Below are 6,471 nucleotides of genomic sequence, written 5' to 3' on the forward strand. Positions count from 1 at the left end.
GCATTCCTTCTCATGACAAAATCTTTGCCACAGTATCTACAGCGGCTTCCTTCCGATTCAGCTATAGATAACAAACCACGATCCATGGTAGCTTCTGTGACTAATGTTAGATACAAACTGTCAGTTTTCTCCAATTGGAACCATTTCTTAAATAGAGTTTTTGAAATATTTCATCAGTGAGAGTTAAGTTATCTAATGCAAAGCAAATTGATGCAAGTAGTTCCGGCTGTCGTTAACAGATGGCGCCACGTGTTGCTTGCAGGTAAATAAAATATATTTCATTAATGTGGGATGCGGAACGCTCACTATCGATCGCAAAGGGAGGTTGGCTTCGATAGTATCCAAGGAGAAAAAAAGTTCGTCCTTCCTGCTAGTGCTTCTCAGATGGACAGCCTAAGTTTCACCCCCATAGATCGACATGCCCTTCGGGCTGGTTCGTACATGTTCGGGTTTTTTTTATTTGTACGTTCAAAACAAACATTGCATTATTGATCAAAAAATTGTTGACTAATGTTATTTTATATTTTTTTAAGAGTAAAACACATGTACACAAATATTTCCTTGTTACTAATTATGAGATTTTCAGGTAAGTAATTGAGCTATTTCTGTTTGATTTGTTAGGAGATATGTTTTGTCCGTTTACAAGTTAACATTGCTTGTGTTATTCTTGGCAAGTAATCATTTCTTATATAAATTTTTGTACACTTTAGGCTTATCTTTTTTAAATTTTAGGTAGCGTGTGGAGATTTCATCTTATGTTCATGAGCGCACAACGTTTAAAATCATAAGAAATGTTTTCTGGTGGTGTGTAGCAGTTAACCGCATTTAAGTAAAAATATTTTAAATAATTGTTACCAGAGCTGAATTACATTCAGGTGAATGCACTTAATATAATTTGGGGTATTGCAGGAAAAATTATAAATTCCTAAAGTGTTTTTTACTTCCTGACATGTTTAAAATTATTATTCTCTATGAGGGTTGTTTGATACTGCAAGTAGTTTATCATGTTTAACATGCGGATATGTTAGGATTATTTATTACAAATCTGTAATATTGAGATACTGCCCTTGGGTTAGCTGGATTAAAAATACAGTGAAATTTGTTAGGTTAGTAACATTATACGTACACTGATTCTAAGTACAGTGGAATTTACATTTGGTTAGCTTAGGATAGCGCCAATTAAAAATTCTGTAAAATCAATTGAACGGTTGGATGTTACTAACATTATCTAACCAACCAATATACATTTTACAGTGTTTTTTTAGGTTATTATCTCACGTTGCTGCTTTTTGTATGCAAAATAAACTTTGGACACTTTTTTTTTTAACTTTAAATATGTACCTGTATTTACTCTGAAAAAAGTTTTTCTAAATTCAGACTGGTTTTTGAGAAATCACTGTTTATAGGTTACATTACATTACCTGTGCAGTAAAGGGCCTGTAACCATGTTGTTCTTTAATTGAGTTGCAGATCCTGTTGTTTTTCATACACAAATTGTATATTTTTTATTTGGATATTGCAATGCAGTAACGTAAATTAACACTTTAAAAAAGTTATGTGACTCCTTATTGTGCATTCCAAACCCAAAGCATCAGTCCTTGAGAGCGATATTTTTTAGCAGTTGATAGGTGCAAAATTCTGATTTTTTACGTGAGACAACACATAACCTGACATATAAAATAAATTTTCATTTTGTAATAAATGATTCCTTTTATAACGTCAGGTTACATGCTATTGCAGGTAACTAATCTGCACTTTGCGCCTCCATACTGCTATAAAAAATCCCTGTCAAGGGTTGGCGTTTTGGTTTGGATATACATTAGAGACTCGTAACTTTTTTAAAACTATTATTTACGTTTCATCAGGTTATAATATTCAAATAAAAAATATATAAATTCTTATATATATGGAAAACCACAGGATCTGCAATGCAATTAGAGGGAAAAATGGCTACAGCTGCTTCACTGCATAAGCTATCTAGTGTGCAAAATGTGATTTCTTGAAAACCAGTATAAATTAAGAAAAGCTGTTTACAGTTTTAATAGAGGAAGGTTTTTAGTGTCTGAAAAGGTATTTTCAAAATTTTATAATTTTTTTTATGGATAAGCAGCAACAAAAGAAAATTACCTTTTTTTAAATTTAGCTAACCAACCATTCACATGATTTTACAAATTTTGTATTGTTTATACTTACCTGCTTTAACATTAAACTACTGTTAAACAATTTATTTCAATTTTTTAAAAATATCTTTGGGAATTAGCGCAGTATAATCGAAGACGTTTACTGTATTGATGATTGATTTACTTTATTGATGCACAACAAAGTTGTATAATTGTTAGATTGGTTAAGCAAATTCAAGCATCAAGGGTACTGATCAATGGTTTTTAACATTATATTTTCTTAATGAGTGCATTGGTAAAATGTAAAAACACTGGAATGGCTAAATTTTCATCGACTGCTTATGTTTTTTTCCGCATGCTCACTTGAAAACAATTACAGGGTTATACTGTAGTTCACAGTTGCAATACTTGGTTAGGTTAGTTACATAAGTGCTGTTAAATCATGAAAATGGTTAGGGAAAGGTAACTTCTTTATAACTACTGTAAAATGGTGTAAGCTATTATTCTTTAGGTAAGTTTACCTAGACTTTAAAAATAATTTATTTGGCGAAGTACATAGTACTAAGAATTACTATTTATCAAATTTGGTTTGTGTGGAAAAGTTGTTACTCTAGGAAATTTCTGAATCCATCTTTGTAGGAATATAAACTAATATTATTAGAAACAAAAAAAAAAACAATGTGTGGTATATTTTAATTTTCTAACACCCTCTGAACTCTGCAGTTATGCGATTACCGATAATAATTGTAAATCATTGCAATATACATCCAACACATTTTGTAGTGATTTCACAACTGTACTATGAAGTAATGCCATCGACTGCTGCAAAATAACATGCTGACATCTTTTCTCGTGTAGGCATTTTGTTGATACAACTAAAATATGAGCATATAGGATATATATAGAATCTTACAAATTTTGGTACCTACTAATACTCTCCCCAAAGACTTTGGTTTGATACTTAAAAAAAAAAAAAAAAAAAAAAAATGAACTGCTCATGTAACATGCATTACGTGAAATTAATTCTTTTTGTAAACATTTTGCTTGAGTCAAAGCCTAGATTTGCTTAAGCTAATAACAAGCAATTACATCACTTGAGGCCCTGAGAAACATACTTCTAAAATTGTGTAGTTACTTGGATTGTTAAATACCTAGTTTTTCTGCAATAATGGGCACAAGAGCAATAGAATTATGTTTTTCATATAATTTTTTTTCACATAAATGAGTTTTTGTCAAAAAGTATTTGGAAAAAAATTACTGTTTGAAAGGACAAAGAAAAATGTTAATTGTAGTACATAAATGAGAATTTACCAAAATATTGAATGTATCAAATTTCTAACTAAAATGGTTTTGAAATTAATTTATCATTCTGGTATGCATAACTTTTTTCTTTGATACATTTATTTATCAGTTTCATTTCTCTTTAGTACAATATAAATCATTTAACTTTGATTTCTTTTTTGTTTCAGGCTTGTGGAGAACAGCTTTTTTTTTATCTACTCTGTGGCTGGCCAATGTAAATAAGCAATGATTTCATGAATGCAGCGAGAGAGTTTATTTGATGTATTTTAAAATCACTGATAATATTTATTGATGTATTTTAAAATCACTGATAATATTTATTGATGTATTTTAAAATTACTGATAATATTTGTTTTGTGGCTGGAAGATGGTAACCATGGTGACTTGTGAATTTTTATGAAGATTAATAAAAAGCAGTAAAAATTATTAATGGTTGTCAGAAGGAATTTTTTTTTCAATGATCAATCAATCATCTACATTCTACAGTAACAATTTTCCTTAACTCAAATAATATTTCAATACATATCTTATAAAGTATTCATATATGTACAATATAGACCAATTTTGAGCTAGTCTGATATCAGTATATTAGTTATTATGAACATATACTATCAGAACTACCATTTGCATATAGTGCACGTACATACATAACACTAGCCAACAACCATTAAAAAAAACACTACTATATACACTTACATAAAAAAAAATCATAGACAAGTAAAGATTATTCACTATTATATTCTAGAGCCAATTCCAATAAGTGTATTATCAATAAAAGAAAATAATTTTTTTAAAGAACAATATTTCGATATGAAGGAAAATCTGTATTCTGAAGTTCTTGTATATGTTTGGTACCAATCAATGTAAATTAATCAATCTTTGATAAAAAAAAAAATCCCGAAAATGATTTATAAATTAAAAAAATTATTGCCTACCAGCTCTGGGTTTTGCATGAAGGTTCAACTTCTCTGACTTCTGAGATTACACACAAGATTTTAATTAATAATACTATTGGCTTCATTACTAGATTATCTTTCAACCTGTAATTTATTATTTGAATCAGTTCATTGAACTGAAATATTTGCAGCAATTTCTTTAAATGTTTATGAACTTGGATTATTTAAAATACAAATGTAGGTAGGCTTACTAGACCTTTAATGCCATAAGATTGTAATCACATAGGCCTGATTTACATTAATATTTGTGCTAGACTTTGTAATTATTAAAATTTTATTTTCTGCAATGTTCCAAAGAGCATTGCTCTATTTTGGAACAAAACAATTTAATATGACAGTTTGTTACAACACTATTCTTCATAAAACAATGCACATTAGCCTGTATAATATGAATTAGATCTAACATAAGAACTACAAACTGCACATTTGCACTTAAAATATTCATCAAACAGTTAGGGAAAGAGAGTAAACATAACATTTAACTCTTAAATCGTCATACTTCATTTTAGTTATCACACTTATGCTTGTATGTGAACGGGATCAGAAATTAGCACTGCAAATGCACTTTTAACACTAATAATTAATTATATCAAACACAAATGATATCAGTAACATAATACTTCATTTTTGGTGTTACAGTAAGCTTCCATAAATGTTTATTTTTCTCAGAAAACTTTTTCATCAGAAAACTTTTCTTGAATTTAAACATTACAATAAATTTTTAAATACCTAATGATTTGTTACATAGCAAACCTTCAAAATATGATTTACTTCCAATTTTTGGATAAATGCTATTGAAGTTTTGCATTGTTTGCCCTGGAAAACTATGGAAATAAATAAACAAATAAATAATTAAAAATATAAAGACAACTGTATCAGCTGTAGTTGAACATACAGAACCAGTGAGGAGAATAAAAATATAATAAAATATAATATGTTAATATGTTCACTAAAGGTATGCAATGGATGGAGGATGCCCTACATTAATAATAATTAGTAACAGAGAACAAAGCAAATTTCTAGAGAAGAGACTTTTAACAGTAGTAGAATAATAAAATTCTGAAAAGGGCTGTTTCAAAAATTGCAAACATTCCTACACATAAGAAGCCCTTAATCTCAAAGACTTCATTCAATATACTGGTCATTACCTGCTGCTCACGATCTGTAAAGGTAAGGTAATTAAATTAATGGTGGAAAAGGTAATAAGCATTTGGTTTGTGGTCTTATAAATGTGGTCATTAGAGGCAAACATTAGGTCTCTGTGTTTAAGTGCTCACTTTTCTGTCACCAAAGTGATCTGAGTTTGATTCTCAGCAGGGTCATTAATGGATCTTTTGATAGTGGGGGACATAGCAAACATTGCAGTGGTTAGTTGGTTTTCTCAGAGTTCTTACGTTACTTCACCCATACATTCTGTCATATCATTAGCATTTTATAGCCCTTCATTTTTTTGTAATGATCTAGAGGTCACCAAGCTGAAAGCTCAATTAATTTCCTTCATTGACAGATATAAGGGTTGAGGATTTGAAGCAAGCAAGATAAACATTTTAATGTTGCTTGCTTCGTCTTCTATAGAAAATTAAATCTAATATTTTGAATTGCTCCTGTGCTGCACTACTTCTAACTGAGAACGAGTAACCTGCACTTTTTAAGGCATCAAAGAAATTGTTATAACTGATTTCACTGTCTACATATCCCGGAATAGTGTTATCTTTATCACTTTTGGTACAATTTTGCAATTTATATCTTGCTAGATCAAAAAACGATATCGTTCACGTTTTAAAGCTGTAGCTATAGCCCGCGCTTTTCTACTACCGAAGTTACCCGATCGAGCGACGTACTTCGGAACTGTTCGGGCATGTCGATCTATGGGGGTGAAACTTAGGCTGTCCTTCTCAGATTTCTCACGGTCCGCCATCTTGGACTACGACGTCACGGCGGCCATCTTGGATGGGTGTGACCTTGACCTTTGACCGAAACCGCAGGAATGATCACAAGCACACGGATTAACCATCAAAATATTGGCAAGAATAATCAGGAGCACACGGAGAAAACCGCCACAAGTTTTCTTTGTGTGCTCCTGATTATTCTTG

At 30.7% G+C, this 6,471-nt stretch overlaps 1 long non-coding RNA gene across 1 annotated transcript; it reads left to right on the top strand.

The window, feature by feature from the left end:
- Positions 1 to 392: 392 nt before the first annotated feature.
- Positions 393 to 3,852, top strand: LOC134529043 (uncharacterized). The gene is made up of 2 exons (XR_010074448.1): positions 393 to 875; positions 3,590 to 3,852. It is a non-coding gene; the product is annotated as an uncharacterized LOC134529043 (long non-coding RNA).
- The last annotated feature ends 2,619 nt before the right edge of the window (positions 3,853 to 6,471 follow it).

Source organism: Bacillus rossius, chromosome 2 (genome assembly GCF_032445375.1).
Source record: "Bacillus rossius redtenbacheri isolate Brsri chromosome 2, Brsri_v3, whole genome shotgun sequence".
NCBI classification, from domain to species: Eukaryota; Metazoa; Arthropoda; class Insecta; order Phasmatodea; family Bacillidae; genus Bacillus; species Bacillus rossius.